Genomic DNA, 27,282 nt, shown 5'->3' with positions numbered 1-27,282 from the left:
TGATTTGCAGGGGGAGAACAGCTATTCTTTTTATACCACCAAAAGGATACTTTATGCACAAGAACTTAAGAGCCCAAACAGCACACAACAATAATGGCCAGATCATTACAGACTAAAAGGTGTGTTCTGACAGAGGACATAGAATTAAGCGTCCAGAAAACCAAGAGATGTGGGCCAATACCTCTGTTAAAGAGACGGTATCATCCTGTCTTGCATATTATCTTGAACCAACAAATACAGGCATCCAGACCTCTCTGATCCAAGATCTCTTTCTCTTTGGCAGGAGAAAATAACTGCAGTACATTCTTTTCTTTAGATGGGAAGGATTAATTCCATTTCTCTCTGGTTAGAAGAGTGGCTTCTTGTTATTTTACCATTTTGTTAAAAAATAAAAAAAAACGGTAACCAAAAAGAGATGGAGATGGTAAGGCTAAGGGCTGCGAGGGAATCAGACTAGATGTAGGGGTTACTGAACAGAATGATGTTGAATACTTCCTTTCAAGGTGAAACTGCTTCAGGCCTGATCCCAAAGAGCTGTCAGGAGGAAGATGATCCAGATAAGAGGAAACATCTCCTAAGCAAAGATACAAGGTGATATGTGAGGTGCAATGAACACCAAGCACAAAACTTGTCTGCTGCAGTGGAATTGCAGTCTCCTCCAGTGAGGGTTACAAGGTCTTAATATGCCTTTGGAACTTAGGAGGTTGAAGAAAACACTCAGAAAAAATAATCTTGGAACCGAAGGAAAGACTCCAAAAAGGATGCCAAGGTAGGCACTGAATTCTTAAAAAGAAAGTTAAACCAGCACCCAACTAAATGCTCTCCATACAAAAACAAACAAAGAAATAAAATCAAACCCCAAACCCAAGCAAACAATAAAAATTACACCACAGAAGAGAATGCAACAAGAGCTAAAAAATAAGCGTGAACCCCCAAAAGCTAGAGTTTACTGCCTACAAATTATTCTGGCACTGTAGATAAGCATTTGAAGCTCTGACCTGGCCAGACAGTTGAGAGGAGTGAAGAGGAGCAGAGTGGTCCCTGCATGGTGCGCACAAGGGCTGACACTACCCTCAAGAGCGCTGCTGAAGATAAACACATCTTCAGTTTTGAGAACTTTGGCATATCCAGGGCCTGGTTTTGAAAGGGAAAGGTAAATGCCTATGCAAATATTACTTCATGTATTGTATCACAGATGGGAGTATTCTGTGGATCAATGCCAGGAGACTAATAAAAACAAAATGAGAAGTTTTCCTCCTCTTTAAAACTCCTACTTAAACTTAGAGACACTGGTGGATGAGAGTATAAAGGCATCACTGTGACTAGCATCTCCAGGAAAGTTTCACAAACATTCACAGAAATTGGAGACATTCATATAAAGCTTAGTGGGAATATTCATACAGCAAATTCAGATAGTCATCTATCTTTTTGTCAGTAAAAACTAGCAAAATGAAATTAATTAAAATAATATTCCTCTGTAGAAAATTGTTGATTTTAATGAGATAGCACAGAATAATTTTATACCACTAAAATTCTTAGCAACTAATTTGAAATAATCTAAAAAGAAGCTAAATTTCTATTTTTCTCAATAAATATAAGAAATACAAGCTGTAAATAAAATTGAAGTCTTTGCCTTACCCTATGTACCACAATGACAGATGCAATGAAAAAACAACTGCTTGGCTTTTCTGTAAGATCTTCAATCAAAACCTTTATCAAAAGGACAGAAAATAACCAAAAAGGAAAGTAAAAAGCTTGCTCAAAAAAATACTACCTTTAGTGCAATCTGAAGAAAATAATGCTGCTGGCAGCAACAAGTAAAAACTAAAGCAGCCACCACGAATCATTTGTATTACTCCCAGTTCAACACTACAAAAGAAAACAGAAATGGCTATGCACTTAACAGAGTAGATAAGATGTTCCTACTAATAGTCTGGAGGTACTTTGCAACAGTAAGCAGGAGAGAATGCTACACTCGTGACAAAACCAATACTGCTGTTTAGTCAGTAAACAAACACATATTTTTGTATTTATATATGGACATGGTGAAAGGTCCCAAAGATGAGATCTAAAAGCACAGATTTAAAAGAGAAAACTTAATATTATTTCTGCACATTTTCAAAAACCATGCCAACTTTATCTATGTATGGATTATATCCATAACCTCAATTTACTAGTGTCCCCAAAGGGCTAGACTCTCACATGGGAAAAAATACTACCAGAATTCACACCTGAACTGATGACTAGAAAGATTAACAAAATTACCTACTCACTGCAGTGCACGATTGTAGAAATACTCCTAATTTTTCTATGCCAACGCCAGAACTTCTGCTTTGAACTACATGCATGCAAAAAGTGGAACAAAAAAACCACCTCAAATTATGGAATACATACACATGCTAATTTTCCAGGAAAAAAACCCATATGCAAACAGTTATAAATAAACCTCTTGTGGTTATGCAATGCCTGTATTTTCTTTTCCAATATAAGTCCCCGGCTACAACTAAAGACTGGTACCAGCTTAGATAATTATATATTTAACTCACATGGCAACTCCTACATGCTTGGATTTAGTCTATTAGTACTGAGACGATCCTTGCCATGTAGATGTTTAGATGAACTAAGGTTAAATTCACGTGACAACTCCTACGTGCTTGGAGTTATTCTTCTGTTAGTGTTGAGATGATCTGTTCCAATGTACTTGAGTCAGGGGGAGGGAGGATCACAGTAACTGGAGTATTAAAGCAACAAGGAATAAGATGTTTCAAAATTTATATCGCAATCATACACTGAACCCGCTTTCCTCCAGAGAACTAACCAGAAAGAGTTAACTAAAAGGAAAACAATAGGAAGAAGAAAACCCTTATGTTTTGTTGTTAAGCTATATCATAAGGCCAAAGCTGCTTCTTCCAATACCCAGTTTATATCAGACACCACTACAGGGAAAATATTTTACTAATATAAGAGGAGAGGAAGAAGAAAAAAAAAAAGCAACCGTATAGAAGACTTTACAGTAACACTATTAAATTATCATTGTGTAAATGTTTAGACAACCTTATCCATAAATAAAAAGGCTGAAAGTGATTGTCCAGCACTTGTAGTCATACAGTCATTCATAATGAAGGCTAACAGTTTACCAAGCTATAATTATTCCCCGAAAAGGAATTATTCTCTACTATTGCTGTAACTCAAAAATGTTACTACTTATTGAAGAAAGAGAAGCACCTTTTCACACAGTTAGAGAAAATAACCAAATGATTACACAACACTTAGAGCAAAACTGTTGAGACCCAGGGTAAGAGGAGGATGTTCTTGTTCTTTGTAGACCCAGTCAAGACAACAGCACAGTAACAGTTAAATTGAAACAAAAAAGCTTTAGGAAGGAACAGGCTTTTCTCACTGCAAAAGTTGATAATTTCACTTTGAAGGTACTTTGCTGAGAATGTTTCATTTAAAATCACTGCCATATTTTTTTAGTGATTTCTAATAGCCGATACTGAATGAGCAGGATGTGGAGAAAATAAGTTTCCACAATTCTCAAAGTCTACATGAGATTGATATATTTTATGTCTTCAAGAGGCCCCAGTTTCCTGCCTGCCACTTCCAACTTGCTTAAAGGTCACCTGTTCCTTCTAAACGTAACTGTAGATGGGAACACCAAATTTTAAAATTCCCCTTCAGCTTCTGGTCATTATTGCTGAAATAGTACTGAATATATGATATTGGGCACTCCTGGATGCGAGGCGAGTGCTAAGAACATGAAGCCTGGTGAGATGGCTCCACACAGTGAGTTCCTTGGCAAGAAAGCGCTCTTACCCAAAGACTCCATCTCCACTTCAGGAAGCCCTTACATCTCCTGCAAGATAAAGACACTTCACTGCAAAAAGCATGAGGAGCTCTGCCAGGGCTTCCCGACTCCTCTAAGGACAGCTGGACAAATTTTCTGCTGTTTTGAGTCACTTTGGAGAGCCCCAACTCGATGGTTGGGCTCAAACCAGCCACGTTCAGCAAAGCATCTTTCCTGTCTCCATTTGCTTCCTAACCCCTCTAGGCTTTCCAATGGGGAGGAAACCAGCAAAGGCGTCTTCTGCCAAACTGCTTCTCTCTTCAGCCTGTCACCCTGGAGAGGTCACTAGGGAAGAGCTGTCTCTGTGTTGGACCCATCCAGATAATCAGGAGACTGAAGGCTGCAGCAATCCACAATGAGCAAATCCCAAGAGTGCTCCTGTGGGAGTTATAAAAGACTTATAAGAATTATAAAGCTGAGTACAAGAGCAGGGAAAGTTTCAGGTCATCTACAGTCCATTCTTTCATTCTAAGGAAGTTATTGCTAGCAAATGATAGGTTAACCTGTCCTTAAAAACATGCACAGATGTCTCAGAAAGTCTATCAAACTCCCAAGGAAAGCTGTTGTGATCTTCACAAAACCCACAGGTCACCTTGCCTAGTTGAAAACAAGTATCTTTCATTATACCTGGGAATAAATTCTATTCGTCCCAAATAAAAATACTGGGCAAATACAGGAGAAAAAGTGTGGGGGAAGAGTTCTCACAGCAAAAAAAGCTCATCTAGGGAAACAACCTAATGCCCAGAGAACTGTACCTTGGTTTTCTGCCTGTCTCAAAGCTTCAACCACACAAGCTCTAGCAAATTTAGCTTAGCTTAAATCTGCTGATGTACTGAACTGAGAAAGGTGAAAAGCAGACAAATGTGCCCCCACCCTAGCAAAGTGGCATGAGATAGATGGGACAGACAGCAGAGAGCAGCATCTTAAACATCTACAACAACTTCTAATAGAATTCATCTGTCAAAGAGTCTTAGTCATCTATGTCGGGAGCATAAATGCTAGTCATTCTAGGACTTGTATTGACTCCAGGTAACTGCCAAAATGATAGTAAATCTACAGCCCTTTATCCCTTTCTCACGTAAGGAAGACACTTTATATCAAAATATTATGGTTTTACTCAACAGCTTAAAAAAAAAAATCTCAGATACACTGGGTCCAAGCTAAATATGACAGAATTTGAATAGTTCTGCTGTTGACCCAAAGCAAACTCCTTTCTCAGTTAGATCACTGGATGGCTCATGGAATAGATAAATGCTCCCTGAGTCTTCTACCTCTCAGCTGAAATCCAGGCTAGACTGGGATTGGATGGCAATAACTACTATGCAATTCTTTTCAGTGCCCTGTGCAAAAACAGACAATTAACCCAATGCATAGATGATAAAACTCCATCGCTCCAACAACTTTATCCACAACTGCTCATATCAGAGCAGCTACACAAGGGTGAAACAGCCCAGTGAAAGCAACGAAATTCTGGTTTTAGTCAGAAACTAAGGACATCATTCAGAAACTCAGTTATGCTGAGTCTCTTCTATGTTGGTACAACCACCTTAAGGCAGTGAGGATGACTGCTTATAAAGAATATGCTTGCCTTCACCAACTACTATACCTCTTAAGCACCTCTTATATGGAACCTTAGCCAGGAAAAGAAAACCTGCCTGAAAACAAAGGCAACCGGATGAATAAAGTGAGCCTGTCTTTTTATGGTGAGGATTTCTGAACTTTTTATCACAAGCTCTGTTTATGAGACCGTTTCCTACATTCAAGGTTCCAGTGTTAGTTTCTAGTTGTGCACTGCCTTCAGTTACCAGCATTCAGAGTATGATCTGATGTATCACTTTAAAGGTGAACATTTTTAAAACAGCACTGTAAAGAACTGCATATAATCATCGTAATCCATACCAACATGCATTTTTATTCACCTCTGTAAACCGAGACAGGGAGAGAAAGAGACTATTGTCAAGCATAATTATGTGCTGCGTAGTACCCTGTGAAGTTGGAATGTGCTTGTTTCTGACTGAACACGCTAACGCTGTCTGGCATTGCTGTCCCGGCAGCAAGGTCCCCACTTCTCCTCCTGACATTATAATGAACAACCCTATCACTCAGCTGCTCTCCTGACATTACTGCAACAGCATCATTAACTGCAGAGTTTGGACAAGTCTGTAATAACCCTTGAAATGCGCACAGAGAAGAAATATTCCTAATAACTCCCAAATAAAGAAACTCATGAGAGAGGGCAAAAACTAAGCAGAAGTGTATTAGATTGCCAATGCACCTCTAGATTCTCTCTCCTAGAGAAGGCCCTCATAGTTCTTATGATTGTAAAGGGGCCAATTAAAAGTAATAAGCAATGGTGATAAAAATAATCAAAGTATTTTTCATGGATTAATTAAAATAATTCAAAGCAGAGAAATGAGTACATCAACAAAAAAATCTAAATTTTGCATCTACTAAATTATTTAAAAAATAAACATATCTGGGAGGCAAATTTCAAGAGTTACAAATATTGTACACACAAAAAAAATTGTAATTTGTTAACTTCAACTGGTAAAGCTATTGGATCCTTCACTTACATTTGCCTGTCTACAAGTTTCACAGCAAAAATAAAGAGCAAGTGTTACAGCTCTATAAATGTTCTGAGAAATTCAAGCTAAAGTTGTTACCAGAAAGTATATAAAGTAAACACTATATTGAGTATTTAATATGTTTTAAATTATCATCTTTGGCTGGGGACATACTACATTTCCCACATTTCTGCATTAAAGAAAGCATTTCACTTTTTTAGTATTAAAATAGACTCTTTCAAGATGTTACATAAATTAAGCATGAAGTAACTGCTTGTTCCTATGTGCTACAGAAGACTTCCTCATGCATTAATGGAACATATATATAAAATAAGACAATTAGAAAGTCTTGAAACGGTTTGTTACATATTTTAGCATTTTATTTGCTGCATTCATAATTCTGTTTTTAACTCCTTCTGACAATACAGAAATATAAAGAAAATGGAAGGACTTAATTTGCTTCAGTTGCTGAATTTCAAACAAAGAATTTGGAGGGTAGAGAGGGCAACACAGTACTTACTTACATTATTCACATTATTTAAACTGCAAGCTTCCTGGAGCTTGTTCACTGAAATGAAGATGGTTAATCTTAAATATTCAGTAAATTCCACAGATCAGCTGAAAAGTCTTCCGAGGCACAGATTAAAGAGCTTTAACTAGGCATCTCTAGTTCATGCATGGGGTAACTGCTTCAAAACACCATGTGCTAAATCTGTATAGGTAGAGAACACTCTCTACAAATCCTACTAGGATAATTCTAAATTGTTCAGGGTGTTAAATTTAGATAAAATTAATCCCAAAAAGGCCAGATGATTTGCATGGGTTCTCATAGGAGAACACACAGAAAAAAAACAAAGGGCAAAGAAGTGATCATGAAACTTGCAAAGGTTCTCTTTTTGTGCTTATTACTATTTTTACTGTGGTATCATGTTGAGAATCTATTTAGTGCTAGATGCTCAATAAAGACATTACTCCTGCCCTGAAGATCTTTGTTTTAGAGGTCAAATCCCAAATAACTGTGGAATCCTGACCTACTGGTACCAGAGTCACCTAACACTAGAGATCAGAAGGAGGAAATGCTGATTATGTGACTTAGTTGTGCTTTATTTTTTTTCTAATTAAGTGAAAATGCCATTTCCTTTTTTGAACGAAACAAATTGTTTTCCCCTTAAAATGAGAGGGATATACATGTAACACAAAAACGTCCTGTCAAGTATATAATTCTAATGTTACTATTCTGGCTGATCTGTTCAGCTATTTGTTCCATTTTATTATTCTAGGCTTTCAACAGAAGAGCTGGAGAAAGTACACATTTGCATATTTCTACATCACCAGCGTTTCTGCATTAACAGCATGTACTATACAGCTCATACTTTTAGCACACAGCACTTAAGACGTCTAATTTTGTTCTTTTCTGTGCCACTTTTTCTTTTGTAACTTTCATTTTACATACAATTACATTTTAAATGCTTAATTTTATCAAGTTATTAATGCCCATGTCTCAATATTTATGGAACGCATTAATAATGCGGAATACATTATTTATACTTTCAGCATTAGAACAGGAATTGCAAATTCAAAGGACCATTTCAGATCAATTTCTTGTCCTAAATAAAAACATTAATATACCAGGCATAGTGGAAACTTTGTGAAAGGAAGCCTGGGGACACAAAATATACAGTAAACTGTGCTAGGTGTACAACAGAACTATGTACTAAAAAGAGAGTTTAAAATCAAATCTAAGTAACAAATTACCATTTCGGTGACTAGCAGACAAGCTGCATGGATTGAAATTTCAGATAGAAATACAACGTTTTGCTGCATATTGCTACCTGCCCACCTATGATAGTGACACCAATTGTAGAGGCAACACCTACTAACAGACATCAGAGATGTAACAAAGACAGAGCATTCAATTGTATTAGACATAATGTAGGTGAAACAAACATCATAAATATGACATTATTTAGATCCCACTGATTTTTTAGACCAGAGGTTGTTTCATGGTCAGCATCACAAAACAGGAACCACTACCCATGACATGCTTGCACTGAGGAATGCATAGCGCCCGTCCAAGACCTCACAGTGGAAGTGCCACTGAAGCAGTGACTATAATGTACCGAAAATCAGTATCACTGCATGAGCAACAAAGGCCATGAAAAATCGCCACAGCTGTGCTAATCTTCAGAAGGTGGAAGTATATAAAAATGAAGATGACTGCTAAAAAAAGCCAGAAGAGGCTCCTAAAACAACTGAATCCTTACAGGCAGGAATAGAGACTACTGAAGGGTATCGTATCAGAAGCACAGTGTCAGACTACATGCCTTACTAAAGCAAATGCTGTTGTTACTGGGTAAAGTGTAATCAACTGACTAAACAATTGTGTCATTAAGTCACGAAGCAGAGGTTCGGTTTAAAATGAAAGTAGCTATGGAAGAAGCTCTGGTACAAGCACACAAATTAACATACTGCCTAGGCTCCATGGTATTCACCCAAGGGTTCTAATGAAATACAGGATGAAGTAGCCAAATGACGACAATTTCTTTGGTACCTAAACACTGGAGCTGACAAATGCAATGCCAAGCTTGAGAAACAAAAATGTTCTGGGGAACACATTTGTGTAAGCCTGAGATTTTATAGTAGAGAGTATAATAAAAGACAGAATTAGCAGACATCTCAATAAATACAATCCATCAGTGAAGAGCAAATACAGCTTCTGTAAAGGCAAACCTGCTGAAGTGCTCTGCAGGGGTTACATCTCGTGCACAAGGGTGATCCAGCTCACACAACCTACTCACTTCAAAAAGACTTTAAACAAAATACCCTACTAAATGTTTTTAAGGAAACTGACAAGACATAAAAGCAAAGGTTGTATTATGGGAAAATAACCAACTAAGAGAGGAACCAGAAGATAAGAGTTCAGACTCAGCTCTCACAATGGAGGGAAGTCACTTGTGCAGGGGGCTGTACTGAGCACTGTCCTGTTTAAGACGTGTATAAGTAACATGGCAAGGGAGAAGGAGAAGGGGATACATCAGTGAGGTGAGAAAACCTACTGATGGTACATACTTATTCAACGTAGTCAGGATGAGTGCCTTAAAGAACTGCAAAAACACCTTATCAGTCTGAGTGATCAGGTAATAAAGTGGCTGGTGAAATTCAATTTAGATTCATGTAAAATGATACATGTATGGAAAACTAATCCTGGCTTCATATATAAAACAAGAGGCTCTGAGTAGACCAGTAACACTAAGGAGCAGAAGAGTGGGGTTATGCTAGCTAATCCCATGAAAGCAGCAGCTCAGTGCCTGGCCGTAGTAAAAAAGCAAATTAGGAAATTTAAGAAGCATTATGAAAGTTACGAAGTAATGGGAAAGGAAAAGAGTATAAAACAGGAAAAGGTCATTCTATATAATTCTATCAACTTCTGTTTGTTCCATACTTCAAATTTTGCATGAAGGTTTTGCCTGTTCCTCTCAATAGAGGACACAGTAGAAGTGGAAAGAGTTTTGAGAGGGCAAGAACTACCCAGGGCATGAATTGCTCTCTACAAGGAATGCTCATATAGCCTGGGACCCTTCTGTTTGCAAAAAATCTCTGATAGAGATCTACAAAATCTTCAGAGGCAACACCTTAGATAGAGATTAAGTATTCATGGTTTCTTCCAATAAAACAAACAAACAGACATGACATAAAGGTAGGAAGAGCCAGGTTCTGTGGTAGGACTTCAAACTATGAGCAGCAACCCCCTGGACTCTGTGCTGAACACAAGAAGCTCACTTGATGAGGTCAAGGAAAAACCAGAAAAGCACTTACGAGACAGAATCACTGCAGGTACCTAAACAGACTAACCCCCAAAAGTCCACAAACCCTTCAAGCTGAAAATGCTCAGAAGATGAAAGAATAATAGGAAGTACCATATGGGCTAATCCTATTCTTGCCCTTCTCTAGGCATCTGCTGGTGGCTACTGTTGAAGTGAGAATTCGAAGTAAGGTAGTTTGGTGCAGAATTCATTACTTGGTTTCCTATTTGAGTGCAAGATTTACTGCAAACTACTAACAAGACAATTCACAGTATAAAGGCTGAGTTAAGGGGGTACAATCATATCTAATAACCTTACATAAATTTAAGTATTTAAAAGAAAAGCACTTAAATTGCATTCTGCTGTCCTTGCACTCATGTATATGCGGAAGTTCCTATCTTTAGAAGCCCAAACCTTTCTTGCAACTTAGTTGCTGAACCTATTAAAGCTGGTAAGATTACTAGTACAGTAACTAGTTTATCTAGAATAATTTATTTGAAATAATCTTACCTCTGTATTGTAGGCATTTTCCTTTTTTTACTTCCTTTTTAAAAAACAATGTACATTTATTCTCATCTTTTATCAACAGAATTATAATTTCTAAATACTTTCTGTATATTACTGTAGCACATTCATTTGTCACGTTACGGTTGTATTTTTCTCCTCTTTATTTTTCCATTGGATCTTACCATTAATTACAACATGACATAAAAATCCTGTTATCTGATGTGAAAGCCCAGTCCACTTGAGACAAGGGCCTTGAACGTTTAGATTTTCCAAATTAATATCCAGTGGTCAACAAAGGAGAAAAGGCTGGGGTTTTGTTTGTTTCGTTGGTTGTTGTTTTGTTTTGGTTTTTTTTTTTTAAAAAAAAAAAGATACTGAAAGCTAAACCATTATACTGGTACTGAAAACCTTGACGTACCATTCTGCAGAAGGGAACGTTTTAACCAGAACTTAAAATTTCTTCAGGCTATACACAGAAAGTCAACTTACTTTAGAGTAAACCTCTCATATGGAAGAATTTATAGAATATGGGTGATGTTCATCATTCCTTCTGTTACTACAGTGCTTTGGAGCCTCAGCTGTAGACCAGGGCTCTATTGTAACTACATGTATTCATGCCCCATCTTATAGACATTTTTTCTCTTGCCAGAATCATCTTTTATCTTAAGAAACTCTCCTTCTGTCAGTGTTTACCCTCTGGTGTACTTAAATGAGGTGGGGTCACAACTCCTTTAAACTTTAACTTTGTACATCAAATAAACCACTCATAGTCCTTAGCTGCACGTATTACAATCATAATATATCATTCCTGAATACAAAATTTGACGTTAGATCTTCTGAGGGCTTTGTAAAAGGGCCCTATTTTATTTCTAGCTATTTCAGAAATACTTCATCAAATACAGCCTAATTTCAAATGTGCCTTTTACAGAATTCAGATTCATTTTTGCTTGGCAATTATTATTGGGTCAGCTAGTGCTTCTCAGGTTTCCTCATGCACTCTTCTACTGATAAACGTAAAAATGCTTTTTTTTGACATTTACATTTTTTATTACATTTCACCCTAATCAATTTAGTCTTCAGAATTATTCAATCTTTCCTCTATAATATCATGATCTTTCATGATTTAATTATACTTTCCACTGCCTCATCTACAGATTTCATCAACATCTTCCCACTTTCCGTGTACTGATTTAGACTGGTATCTCCAAGTGACTTGCAACAGGAGACAGGAAAATAAGAGACAAAAGACCATAGACCAGAGATACTGGCATCAGTACCGCTTATGCCTGTTTAGGTAGGTATTTGGCAACAAATTATAAGGAGGGTATTGACGGACTATAGTGAAGTATTTTTACAGCTATTAAGTAGTGAACGCCATTAACATGAGCATGACAAGCAGCACAGTTCTGTATGACTATGCATGCAAATTGCACCTGGAAATTTTTCTTTGCATACACACTGACCATTTTGTAATATACAGTGCACTGAAAAGCTTTGAAATTTTTTTTTCATTGCTTGAGTTTCTTTCCCATTAAAGATACACTCATTAGGAATCAAAGATAAGGCTGCTTCCAGAATGTTTAAAATTAATTTTTTGTATAACCGAAAATGGAATCTTTTATTCTTGGTGTACAGAACTACCAAAAATAACAATTGTGACTTAAGTGATCTCACTGAATTAACCGTACGGTTTAAACTGCTCTTGTTAAACTGTATCCAAGAGTCAGAACCAAAATAAAACTCATCATTAAAGGCCAAAGGATAAGAAATCAGGTGGCTGGCTCTAGGGATGGAATTCACAGGCTCCATTAAGCACCTTCATTGTCTTTATGTACAGCCTTAGGTATAGCAAAATAGTATTCACAATACTCAGTATCCTGAGTAGAGGAAATACCTACAAACACCAAAATGGAACGTGCAAGAGAAGTGTGTTTCTGAAACTTTACCTCTTTTATGGATACCTAAGCTACGCTTGAAGTAAGCACCTCAAATTATGTTAAACATTTCCCACATGTAGTTTTCTCAACCATATTATGTGTATCCAGACAACTGGATTAATTTATGTTATTGCCCAATTCGCACATAACAGCCTAGGCACTGGAGCACTAAAGGGAAACACTGACTCACTAAGCAGAAACTCCCCATCTATTCAGATCCATCCTTCTCACCTTCTAGGAGAATACCTTAATCACCAGGATACAGGCATTTGTACCCTGTATGTTTCTGAAATCTGGCAAAGAAAAAAGAGCTGTGGTTTGGGCCTAACTCCCTACTGTCTATGTGCATCAAATGTGCTCAGCTCATTCCTCCTGATACGCATTCCTGGAAGAATGCAGTAGTATGAATGTCAACCTATGGTTTCTTAAAAAGCCTTTGCTGGAAGTTAGACACCTAAGTGTGCTGATGGTTGCACCTCCAGGCGTGGGCTCAGCACACTCTCCAAAGATTATGAAAGTTTTTACTAGAAACTTTACATACTGGTGATGGTCAATTAGATCTTTCATATTTTACAGTTACTCAGATCATTCTCTTGACCTTGGAAATCTGAATCCCACACAAACTCAAAGCTAGCAAGATATTTTAGAGGAGAATGGCTGTACACGTGCTTTCCCTATTCTTATTCTTTGCCAGTGCCATAGACAGAGTATGAGATTTGTTTCCTCCATTTTGGCTTGGCTTTGCAAGCTCTTCTGCTCTTAAGCAGCACTTCACACATCTGTGTGTTTCTCGAAATTTGCCCTTTGGTTCTGTGAATTTAATTAACTTGGATATTTCACATGTATTTTTCCTAACATCTGTGATTTTTTTTTTTTCCTAACATTTCTGTTACTCTACATTAACAACCTCAGAATTAATGCTATGTCTGGAAAGATGGTATTTTCTAGTTCAGGAAATATTTCAAGTATAAAAGACAAATCTATTTATCACCTCAAAAACTATCTATCATTTGCCATGATAATTAAATACACGTGTAATGCAATGATGATAGGAAATGTCAATAATAATTTATTCAGCAACATGCTTTCTTTAATACTTTTTTAACATATGATAAATATATGCATTTTTATATACCTGTGTTCAATCAGAGTCTCTAAAATTTTTAAGTGCCATTTATTTTTAAAATACTTCTCTAATTCCCCCTGCCACAGTGGATTATCCCGCTGTAAGGCATATCTCAACAAAATCATACGCTTTCAAGGCTTCTGACAGTTTCTGTGGCTACTTCTATCTGAAGTTAAGGTTGTACACATATTTTATGTACAGTTGCGTATAAAGAGATTTCTTCCAGCCCTCTTCCTCCTCATGAAAAGAAATACACGGAGCTTCATACCAACAGGCAAGAGCCACTTTACACCATAAAGGAATTTTTAATGCTTATAAAAATAAGTTACTGCAGGATGATAAAAGTTGTTCCATTAGAACTGTAGGGCGTTCTGCAACATAGAAGGAAGCATACAGATGCAGGTGTACACACGCAACACAGGCAAACCCAGCTGAAGGACAGATTTCTTGTCACAACATGGTAATAATATTCTTGTGAGTTGAAGCCCTTAACATACAAGATAGCGTTGTGAGTCTTGTTGGTCAATTTTTTGCCACCTATACTTATCCAAAATTCTAGAGCTTTATGCTCTAACCAACCAAACCACAAATTACTCTTCACTTTACTTCCCAAAGTGCAGCTCTGTTAGTGGTTAGAAAGTTTTCTACAGGTGAGTGTCAATGCAGTTTATTTACTGTTAGGAAGTAAAACCAGCTTCTATCATTCACTTTTATCACTCTATCTATTAACATCATTTCTTGGTGGTAGTGGTAGACTTGAAACAAACAAAACAGCAAGCAAGTGTAGATCAAGGCATAGAGAAAATATTTTTGGTTTGTGACTCGTGCAGGCATACCCTGCGAAAATAAATCTGGCTTAATCCTCTTGCCTGAAAGAATCTGAAAGTTCTGTTCAAGCACTTGAAAAATGCAGTTTCTCAATAAGCATTAGCAGCGAAAGCAGCACTATGGAACAAACATTTCAACCAATCTGTCTTAAATATTAATTGTATATCTACTAGTTTAATGAGAAAGGAATAAATATTCCCATCTGATAAACTGTTTCTACAGACAAAGTGAACATTTAGGAAGCAGTGCTACTCCTTCTACAAACACCCTGGGAGCCTTCTGTGGAAAAACTTCCCCGATAGTTCCGGCAAAGAAACACCAGCTGACTCTGAGGAGGAGAGAAAGGGAAAATTATGAAGCTCTTCTTCCCTAGAAGGGAGATCCAAGGGACACAGTTTGCAAAAGAACTGATTGTTAATTTAAGACTATGAAAGCAGCATTTGGTCAGATCTGTGAACAACTGAGAACACAGGATGATCTCAGGGCTAACAAAAAGTGAATTTATCTTTACTTGACAAATTCAGAATCCTAAATCAAACAATTCCAACAACCCTGGGCAACATATGTATTTGCAAAGAGTTTTACAGAAATTCTGGACTCGGACATATACCTTTGATTATCAACTAATACCAAAAATAGAACACATGGTGGACTAATAATGATAATGGTTTTGGGGCTTTTTCCAACACAAACAATGTATGTCACTAATGATTGTGCAGGGTGCTCTTCAATCTGCCTCCAGTGGCAGGAGTCTTTTCAAGAACAAGGACTTCCAGTTAATGGTACACATATCTCTTACAGTACCCTTCAGTTCTTGAGAGCTCTATACAGTCCAACACAGACCTGAATTTTTAGATCCCGGTTTCCACTGCCAGTGATGAACTCAAAATCAAAAAAAACCCAAACCAAATCAAACAAACAACAACAAAAAAACCAAAACAAACCACCTTGGTAAACAGTAGCTTACAAAGTGGATTCTGAAAACTGATATAGAAAGATCAGTCACCCTACCTTAATTAGTTTATTATAGACACATGAACTAACAGAAAAAAGATCTACATTTAATTTTTCTTCTTCCATGTAGATCACAATATGTCTAATTATAAAAGGCCATTTCATTCTTTCCTTGGGTGATGTTACCAAGATAAAACACCATTACAAGCTAACCCTAAAGAACTGAGTTGTATTTACGTAATCTTAAAAGCAAACAAAGATAATAATTCATGACAAAAAGGAAACACTACTGTTACTAAACCTTCCTGAAATGAAAAGGCTTGGGAAAAGCAATGTTTCCTTCTCTTTGAAAATTATTCCCATCAGTAGAAGGCACCAGCAACTATGTCACCCCCCAATTACTCTCTTTTGTTAATGATACGCATGCTTAGCTAAAATTTTTCTAAGACACTAGTATTTACTGGCATAACTTGGAGGGTAGGCTCACAGATTATTTCATAGCCTAGATGCCAATTCTGCTAAACAAAATAAAGGCACACACACCAGAACTATAGTCATAAATAGGTACATAGAGTCCTTAGTGTTATGAGATGACTGTGATCATGCCGAGCAGCCAGATTAAAAGTATGCGATATAATTACATCATATTTTTTAAAAAAAACCAACCAAACACAAGGAAATATACATTTAAAAAAAAAAGGTTTAAAATGCCATAGCTAGATTAGTAGATATAAACCTGCTTTTAAAAATGGCTACTTAAAAAAAATTCAACTAGAATAATAAGCTTGCCAGAGGACATATCATGCAAAGAATAAAAGATGTGAATGAAGGCTGTATATACCTTTTTTGAAGTCATCATGTAATGCAGTTACTCAGTGTTGCAATACAGATCCCAAACTATTCCAGGACAAGGTTATCAGCTCAATCCTATTAAGATAAATCATAGAATGTGTTGGGTTGGAAGGGACCTTTAAAGGTCATCTAGTCCAGCCCCCCTGCAGTAAGCAGGGACATCTTCAACTACATCACGATGAACATCATCGCGCAACAAAAATGTATAATGTACAATTTTTTAAAACACACTCTATGAAATAAGATACATTTACCATTTCACATAAAAATGCAAGATATGTATTCCAGAGAATAGATGCTGAAGTTTGAGTTCGGCATCATGTAGATGATCACCTACCTTTTTCTTCCTGCTTTCCTTTTAGCAAAGGAGAAATGAAGACTTCAGATAGCTAACTCAGGTAGTATTTAAATATAAAAGAAAAAGAATGCATGAGATCCCACCTGTTACATCAAAGTAAAACCTCATGTTCTACTGCAATGTCTGAAAAGAAGCCTCTCAATTAGAAATAAGAGATCACAGAATCCCTTGTCCGAAAAGGCTGTGGAAATCCCAATCCTACAAACTGATCTAAGAAGAATGCTTTTGTAGTTCTATTCAGTGAAAATAATTTGTAGGAATGAGACCAAAAGTCAAATGGATGTAAACTTATTAAAGACACAAGGAACTAAAAAATAATTAATACTGTGGACAAGACAGACACAGTCCTTATTTTATACATACAAGGCATTAATGACAATGGGGTTTGTTTTGGTTAAAATCAGTCCAATCTTTTCTGTAGGAACTAAGGAAAGGACTGATCAGTTCTAATAGAATTACCTTAGAAAAATTAAAAGTTGAAGATGTAATCCCTTAATTATGAAGTCTATCAATATTGTGACCATTTTAATGACAACTTAAATACACGCTGATAGGATCTAGTCAGAATCACAGAATAGCCAGAACATATAATTACATCATATGTTCTGTCTGAAATCTGGTGGGCGTTCGTTTATGATCTTGGTTTTTTTTTTTCCCCTCACTAAAATGCTGTATGTTTGGGCGGATGGGGAGGTGCTTAATGGACCATCCACACTTCTTTACTCCACTATGCCTCAGTGAGTCTGTACATAATACATAATATTACTAAAGCACTAGATACAAGATCAAACGGAAGCATGCCGTCTTTTCCACAAGTGGTCCAAACTGAATCATGGGTATTTCTTACAGGGAACAATGCCATCATCTTCCTACTATGCATAGCTCCCAGCTGCTCATCTCTCCCTTCTTTTTACAGTCTTTGAGCACAGTAAATTGAAAATCACAACTGAAAGAAAACCAAAACCAACCCACAAATAAAACACCCCTCTGTAAATAAAGACAAAATCCATGTATTTAAAATTGAAAATCCTTAGAGAAGCATAATCAACTAAAAACACAGTCATTCACCTAGGATTAAATAGCTAATTCAGGATGAACAGCATGGTCTTTCATTAATTGTTCCTACTATTTTGTGTGTATAAAAATCAGAAACACAACTATCGCCTTTGGACTATGCAGGAATTTAGCTTTATCATAGCACGTTACCTACCCTTAAAAACCTTAAACCTTGTCAGTACAGGGGTCCTATAAAAATTCTTAGTTTCCATATTTTTGTCTGTTTTTCAAAACTGATAAAATAAAAAAAAACATATCTGCATGTAATTTACATACAACTATTCACATTTTGTTGTGCTAAGTATGTAAATCCTACTCTTTCTCTGCCTTCCAATTCTACTATTGCATATAAATGCAACTGAAGTGCTTTGTGCAACTCAAAACAATAGTCTCCTTGTACATGCAATTTTGCCCACTTCAGGTCTTCAACTATGCAACTAATTTGCTGAGTTTCAAAATAACTCGGACAACACTGATTTCAAAGTTAATTTAGTTTCCTGACTCCTCCATTACTCTGCTTAATGAAGATGACAGTGAAACCACTGTTACTACAACATAAAACTATGTTTTCAAGCACAGTTGGTAAATTTCCTGTCTTTATGGCCCCAGAGGATGTCAAACAGGTATGTAAGTATTTTATTTGATATTATCAAAAGGGAGAGACTGTATTTATAATCTTTTTAAACAATCATTTGGGATGTTGGTTTGTTTGGGTGGTTTTTTTTTTCATTTTTGAAGAGTTATATAACTCATGATTAGAATCAGAATTATCAGTGACACCTTTCATGGGGACAGACAATGGGGAGGAAAGAGGGGGCTTTATTTGTTGGTTTTGTCATTGTTTGGTTTTTTTTTTTTAAATCCAACAGCTTTTGTTCATCTGTTCTGAGAATGATCAGTCTGATCTGAGATCAAATTATTTAGTTTTCCTTTGTCCGTATTCTTACACTCATTTCTCTATTCATCTTATTTCCTCATGTATTGTCTCCTTTGTTATTTTTTTTAGGTTGAGTAACTGTCTCTCCTCTGCCTTTCAATTCCGTTTTGGCAGCGTGGATCTCCGACTGTTCCTTCTTCCAGTCACTAAAAAGCTACACGTTGCTGGGTGAAGAGAATGCATTACCTCACCCAGAGTGCCCAAGGAACAGAAAGAGGCTTAGATCTGTGATCTGTTGTAAGAGCTTCTGCAACCAACATTAGGACTAATACAGAAAGTGGACAGGAAAATGGGATTTTTTATTTTTTTTTAAGACACCTGTTGCTTTCTTACTGGCAAGATTTTCTATGTATATACACATAGATCTTAACTTTCTAAACCACCCGATTTTTTCCCACGTCCTGTATCTGTCTAAATTAGCCTGAGAACCTTACGATCAACAAACATTGTGCACAATGTAATGTGCCTAAAATGCATTTACTATCATAATTTTCACATTTAAATGTTCATCTTTTTAGTACCGAATATACTTTATGATACCTTTTTTGTTTGCAGAAATAAAAAGATGAGTAACTATCAAATTCTTTGGAAAGAACATGGGGAGAGCAGGGAGTAAGTCTTGTATTTACATAACCTTACAGAATTCTACAAAACTTCTGGTATTTCAAATGTATTTTAACAACTGTTACTGCCATTGCATAAAATGCAGAAAATGGGCGGACAGAACTACTTACTATATTTAGAGGAACACCTGCTAGCACATACAAACCCTGCTTTTCAAGTTTCCAATCAAGCCACTGAGAGTAATTGTCTGAAACTAAGTACACTTAGCTATAATTATCGGTAAATATGAAAAACATGTTCTATGCCTTTTACTTCAAAACCATATATAGTGATATGATACACTTTTTACAGAAGAACAAGCACATTTTGATCTGTGTGAAAGTGTGTGCACAACTGCACAGCCAGATCACTCAGTGAAGTAAGCATAATTTCATCATCTGCATGGTTTTATGTCAACTTCCGAAAACAACTCTCATAGGATGCAAACAACCTGAAACTGCCTACCATTCCAGCAGATGACGTGCTGTAACACGTTTTTCAGTGTTACCTCATTCCTCCTTCCTTCCTTCCCCCACCTCCTGCCCACTTCCTAAGGGAGAAGGAGGATAAAATACAGAACAGAACAGTGAGGACAGTCTTCCACTTGACAATCAGCATCAAAAACAAAACAAGCCCACATGCTGTAAACTAGCATAGATATGAAAAACCATGAAAATTTACCATTATCTAATAGTATAGCTAATGTGACTCTAACAAAGTGAAAGCTAGTTCGCAGCTAACGTGAAGGGATTTAATTATTCAATACATTCATTTATTGCAGTGTCATCAAAATGCATCAGCACAGAGGCAAACTATCCTCACCCCAATGACAACTTCTCCATGTTATTGCCAGGGAAAAGAGAGTGCAATGGAACTTAGGTGCTTTTGTTGCATAAACTTACACCTGTTCTATAAACAGATAACAGTTACTGATCTAGAAGCAAACATAGTTACTTCAGATGCATTGACCGCAGACCTTTCATTGCTGGTTTGCAAGCACCTGGGGAAATTTGGGCTTCTTTTTAACCAGAAACATTTTCTTTTGCAGCACTGTCTCTATGTTATGACACCTGCAGGTACAACAGATAAAGTTGTTCTTTGTGCATGTGCAGTGGTAGCACCCCCCAGCTGCAGAAATTCCAAATAGTGGGGACAGAAGGTAAGTCACTGTCCCTCAGTCCCTCAGTCCCTCAACAGTCCCTCAAATAACTGCGGCTACAGGAGGTTAAGTTGCTTGCATCAATTCATCACCCCATTCATGGTGATTAGCAAGAATCCTTACTCATTTTCTAAATCAAGTCTGATGAACGCATGGATCTAAAGTTCAGAGGGAGACAGAATCAGAGACACACCTGGTTGGAGGGACCTCCGGAGGTCATCTAGGCCAACCTCCCACCTGACTGGAGAATTACTGCCAGCAATAAACCAGGGCAGCGTTGGCTTTGTTTCATCATAGTCCAGAGGCCTGAAAGGATGAAGACTACAACCTCTCTGAGCAACCTGTTCCAGTGCTGCACTATCCTCCTAGAATGTTTCCAGAAAGTTTAAAAAAGTCCACACATTTGAAGTTGTAAGAGATCAGTTCAGCAGAAAAGCAAGTCAGAAGAACTTTGGCCAATAAATCATAGAACCAATGAGGTTCAAAAAGACCTCTGAAGATCGTCTAGACCAAAACCTTCTCAAAGCAGGGACAGCTAAAGCAGTTGCTCCAGGCCTCTTCCAGTCGTATTTTGAGTATCTCCACAGATGGAGAGTCCACAATGTCCGGACAGGCTGTTCCAGTGTTTGGCCAGGCCCGCAGAGAGAAAATTTTTTCATGTTAAAATGGAATTTCCTGTGTTTCAGTTTGTGCCCATTGCCTCTTGTCCTGTCACTGGGGACCACTGAGAAGAGTCTGGCTCCATCTTCTTCACTGTCTTCTGTCAGACGTTTATATACATTGATGAGATTCCCAAGAGACTTCTCTTCTTTAGGCCAAACAACCCCAGCTCGTTGAGACTCTCCCCTTATCACAGAGGCTCCAATCCCTTAATCATTTTTGTGGCCTTTCACTCCAGTATGTCCATGTCTCTTCTGTACTGGGGAAACCACAACTGGACCCAGCACTCTAGACGTGGTCTTGCTAGTGCTGAGTAGAGGGGAGTAATCACCTCCCTTGACTCACTGATGACCCTCTGCCTAATGCAGCTCAGGACACTGTTGTCCTTCGCTGCAACAGCACCTTGCTGGCTCGTGTTCATCCAGCAGCCCCAGGTCCTTTTCTGCCAAGCTGCTTCCCAATTAGCATGTAGTAGTGCCTGCAGTTTTCCTCCTCAGATGCAGGACTTCACACTTCTCTTTGTGGAACTTCACAAGGTTCCTGTCAGCCTGTCCAGGTCTCTCTCCACAGAAGCACAACAGCAACTCCTTCTAGTTTTATATATTTTAAGACCATCAAACATTTTGTCATGATCTTTTTTTTTTTTTTTTAAAGTAATTTTGGAGCTATTTTCTTTCTGAACAGAAAACATTCGAGCACCAAATGCATTGTTAAATTAAAATATACTTGATTCTTATATTAGTCTTTGGTAAGCTCAATACTGCCTACAGTAATGCATATTCCCAATAGGAACACAGCAATTGGCTAAATGTTATTAAACAATGCTTTTTAAAAGTTTCATGTTTTTAATATAGGAGCATCAGGCAGTATTATTAAATTCAGACTTCCCTGTAACTCTACTACAGCATTTTAGTCATTACAATCTATTCAGAGATTAGATAATAGTTTTTATTAGTTCTCACTGCAAACAGTTAAAAGCTCTTTATCTGCATTTTCTAAGGTAAGATTAAGATAAGATCCTTGAGTCAACAAATGTACTTTGACTTTCTCAGTTTCTTTTATTATGTACACCTACCATAAACCTCTCTGGTTCTTAGAATCATAGAATTGTTTGGGTTTGAAGGGACCTTCAAAGGTCATCTAAGTCCAACCCCCTGCCGTGGGCAGGGACACCTTCCACTAGACCAGGTTGCTCAAAGCCCCATCCAGCCTGGCCTAGAACACTTCCAGGGATGGAACAACCAAAACTTCCCTGGGCAACCTGTTCCAGTGCCTTACCACCGTGTCTCACCTTACAATGTAAATATTCTCTAATTTTCACCTGGTACTTATAATTGGCCTACTCCTTGTTCCAAAAACATTAAAATGTGACAGGAAATGAAGAAGTCTGTCTTGGACCCAGCTGAAACTGTCTGACATGGTGGCAACTCCTGGTGCCCTCTCACAGAAGACACCCCTGCGGCCCTCCGGCTACCAAAATCTTGCCACATAAACCCAGTAAAATACAATAAAATCTGATCAATTCATTCAGATATAGATAGCTTCACAGAGGTGACACTTCAATATATACACATGGAAAGTTGTAGATGTCATCTCTGGACACCGGAAATAATAATGGTATCTCAAAAACAGGAATAAAACAAGATTACGAAAGAGATGCTGTCAATCAGAGCAGGAAAAAAAACCTGAGATATAACAGGCAGGTTACAAGATCAGGTGACAAGAAATAGCAGAAGGAAGAGCACATAACAGAATTCTAATATGACTCAATGGAAAGATAATTTTTATAAATTCCAAGATAAAAATTCAGAGCTGGTAAATTCAGATTATATCAGAGGATTACTGAAGTTATGACAGCTGTCCCTTTTTCTCCTGAGTGCCTTCAGATTGCTAAGGGCATCATGTGACAAGAAAGCGTTGGGCTCCATCATAAGAATTTTTACTGTCACCTTTCTACTTAGGCCTCCAGGACTAAGACAACTACTAAAAGGTGCAAATCCTGTTCTTTCAGTGTGGGACAAGCCCTACCTCTTCACATCAAGAGGATGGAGAAAGGGCAAATTATGCCAGATTATAGAACTGTTTCCTTAAAACAATGTATTTGTTTTAATTTTTCATGGCTTTCCCCTTTTGTCAACCATCCCTTTCTAGTAAGTAGCCTTTTCCGTAAATGTTTTTTTTATGTGCACCAATAATAATTCATTAAAATTTAAAAGAACATATAACAATAAAAAACACTAAATGGTCTGCTCTGTAAAAAGGAAGGTCAACCACTACTGCCGATTTTTTAAGACTGCCATTTAAAAAATAAGGATGTAAAATAAATATAAAATTATTAAGTTAAAGAACCCATAATAACTTTCAATAAAATGACACGTTAAGGCACTGGGCTCTCTTTAGGCTTGATTTCTACGTTTTCATTTACTTAAAGATAAAAGTTCAAAATTTGTATCTGTGTTATAACTGTATTTACAACATTCGAACTGCTACTCACACTTTCTGAGTCACTTGCAATGCATCTACAGCGGCTTTTTCCCTGCTGTAACAGAAATATAGCCACAATGCAGAAAGAACAATTTTTTTTCCTCCTTCAGTTCCAAGAATGCTCAATTAAAGGACACAAATGCATTTGGAAAGTCCTCTTCATTTACATATTGAAAATCTGGATGGAAAAACAGATGAAGAATACACACATTTTGTAGACAGAGCATTATATTAGATATACAAGATTAAAGAACAGATTATGGAATCTCATGAAGTTCAATAAGGAGAAATGCAGAGCACCTCCCATATGAGGACAGAGCAAGAGAGCTGGGACTGTTCAACCTGGAAAAGAGAAGGTTCCAGGGGATAATCTTACCAACGTAATATGGATACCTGAAGAGGGCGTGCAGAGAGAGATGCAGTCAGACTCTTCTCAGTGGTGCCCAGTCACAGGACCAGAGGCAGCGGACACACACTGAAACACAGGAGGCTTCCTCTGAATATCAGGAAACATTTTTTCACTGTGAGGATGACCAAGCACTGGCACAGGTTGCCCAGAGAGGTTGTAGAGTCTCCATCCTCAGAGATATTCAAAAGCCATCTGGACATGGTCCTGGGCAAATATGTCTAGGCACCCCTGCTTGAGCAGGGTAGTTGGACCAGATTAATCCCAGATGTCCCTTCCAACCTCAACTATTTTGAGATATAATATGATCTATCATATCATAATATGGAGTTCTTCCTAATCTAAATGGATACAGGAATTCCTCACAGCAGAGTACCAAGAACGCTGGGAAAGCGTTCGTGTTTGAAGACACCTGAATGTGACTATAGCATTCCTATTTATATCCAAGTGTTAAAATAAATAAAACAATTTAAAAAGGCTCCTAAATGATGACACAAGAAAAAACAAATCTGCCAAAATTTTTCACCCTCTCACAGGCCACATTTCCAGAAACTTTTATTGACATTAGAATGAAAATTAACATCCTAATTTACTACAATATTCAGAGACTTCTAATGGCAGCATCATAATGCTAACCTAAGGCTCATTGAATGACTACTGTTAATAGCGCGTATGCCAAGGAAGTGTAGTGCATTCTTTATAATTACACAGAAAACGTTAAGTAAATTTTTTACATTCCTGAAAAGCAGTTACAATGAATTTACCCAGAACAGTGGCAAGAAAGAGATCTATCTTTAGTAATTTACAGGAAACTTCAGCTATGCATTAGGGGAAAAAAAGATAAAAAATTACCTGAGCTCACAAAACATACAAAATTTGTGCATTTTTGTTCTGTAAGCACAAAAGCTCTCTATGCAAACAATTTCACTTATTTTCTACAACCACAGCTTTGCAGCTCTGAATAACATCAACCATCATAGTATCTTCTGCTTGCTTAGAATTTATTACTTTAAGAATATAAATGCAGGCAGGCAGACAAACTCACTCTGTCTGCATCAGGGATATAGATGCTATTCAAGCTCATAAATGAAGAAACTTGGCAATAAAGATTAATGGTCTAATACTGCAAGATGATGTACTCTTCAAATGCATTTCAATGCAAATCAAGATAAAACAATTTCTTACAAGTTTATATTCCAAATATCAGCACGTGCACACAAACTCCCCACAAATCCCAAGTGTCTGCCCTGACCACAAGATCACAGACTAGAAAATAAGACCCAACACTATTCTTGCCAAAACATCTTCAACTCAGCAAATATAGTACCTGCTTGGTTAGATCCAAACACTGAGAGAAAACCACGATCACCAGAATACTTTCAGCCTCTTTGGAACAACACCATTTCCTGAATGACATAATTCAGGATACACATGTGACCTGCCATCCCAATTCACCTGACATGAAGTCCACACTCTTTATTTAGGACCTTTCAAACATAGTAGGGGGAAAGGGACTGCAGACGAACCAAACTGCTCTGTAGCAGTCTGCTCCTTACTGACACTGGTCTTTCACTCCTTCCATTTGAGATGCATGTTCAGTCCTACAACAGACTAGAGACTCCAGAAGAGAGACAAAATGGAAACAGACTGCAGCTGCCTAACTCATCATCAACATATTTTTGACGGTCCTCAGGAAAGAATACGGTTGGGAGCGCATTACATAAGTTGTTGTGGTGCCATTTCTGGATGCTGCCTTTCCAATAGACACAAGCAGGAATCTATGCCAGTGCCTTTTCTGTACTGTACTTGTGCAATAAGCGCTGGTCCTCTCAGAAATACACAGGTCACGGGTGTTCTAAAAGTGAGCGTATGGCAAGAAGGTGACTGAGAAACTTCCCCCAAATGCCTATAGTTGAAGCTATATGGCTCATACTGAGGACATGGAGAAAAGCCAATCATAGATAAGTTTTGAGAAAAACAGAGGTCCTGTACAGCTAAAGGAACTGGTCTTACAATTCAAACTAAAAACTTTACTAGCTTACAGAAAGAGATCACTTCTAATGATTTCAGTGCTAATTTGTAGACTACCTCCCTTAAGGCTTCTGTCACTGAGCAAAATGTCCATTAGATGCTCAGTGTTGACTGTAACATTATATTTGAATTTCATCAGTGAAACACCAAAGTGATGCCTCCCTGCATGCTTTTCAGTCTTTTCTGACATTCAAACTGTAGACTATAGTAATAGAACTTGCTTCTGTCAGGAAAAAGAACAAACCAAAACACAACACAAACACAACTCAGTAAGAGCCTCTCCCCTCAATTACAACTAAACTAGGTTGTCAAATTTCAAATTTAGTATCCAATTATCTTTTGAGAAATATGATGTTTATGTCAGCACTGTTCTATAACCTGGTGTTTTGCAACTGTCCAAGATTAAATTTTGAAATGAAATTCTGAATGTCAAAAAAATGAAAAATAAGAATTTTGAGATTAGGGCTTAAGGAGTATGTGGAGGTGGCTCTTCTTCCAAGCTTCTCACATTATGTTAATTTTAAGCAGTCCACAAAGATTCTCCATCCCTTTAGCTTTTTCAATATGAAAGAAAACAGACTGTTCCCATGTTTCTTACATGTTTTACTAAATCCAGTTAAGCCCTGAAGTACATAAATATCTTTCAACAAAAGATGCTGCACAAACAGAATTCTTGGAAGACCATACGAACCGCAGAAATATTTCACAGTAAAGAAGAAACTAAACATTCAGGTTGTACTGTGTTTGGGTTTTTCATTATAAAAAAATATTTGTGATATAGAAGTTGCTAACATTTTCCATCATTTTCAATCATTTTCATGTTATTTTGAAAAGTATATATTTCTTTCTCTATGTTAAGAAATATCCTGTTCGTTTAAAAAATTCCATAAATACCCAGTATCTCTCTGCAGCAGTTGCCAATGCATCAAAAGCTATCCTCAAAATGATGCTGCCCACACATAATGGTTACTCATTTAAACCAGAAAGAGAAACTTTAAAAGAAGGGCAAACACTATTTTTATACCAAAAGAAATTTAAGAAAAAAAGCCCAAAGAGTTAGAGGAGGTAAATGTCAAAAGTCACACTTGTGGTCATAGCCTGAGAACTGCAGCTTCTATTTCCCTACTGACAATCAAAGAAAACGAACTGTGGCCTACGTGCTGGGTAACG

At 37.3% G+C, this 27,282-nt stretch overlaps 1 protein-coding gene across 1 annotated transcript in view; it reads right to left on the bottom strand.

Annotated features, from left to right (window-relative positions):
- Positions 1 to 27,282, bottom strand: part of WASF1 (WASP family member 1) — a 101,373-nt gene that overhangs the window by 49,443 nt on the left and 24,648 nt on the right. The window lies entirely within an intron of this gene.

This window comes from Rissa tridactyla, chromosome 3, assembly GCF_028500815.1.
Source record: "Rissa tridactyla isolate bRisTri1 chromosome 3, bRisTri1.patW.cur.20221130, whole genome shotgun sequence".
NCBI classification, from domain to species: Eukaryota; Metazoa; Chordata; class Aves; order Charadriiformes; family Laridae; genus Rissa; species Rissa tridactyla.
This window is presented reverse-complemented; position numbering and strand designations above follow the sequence as displayed.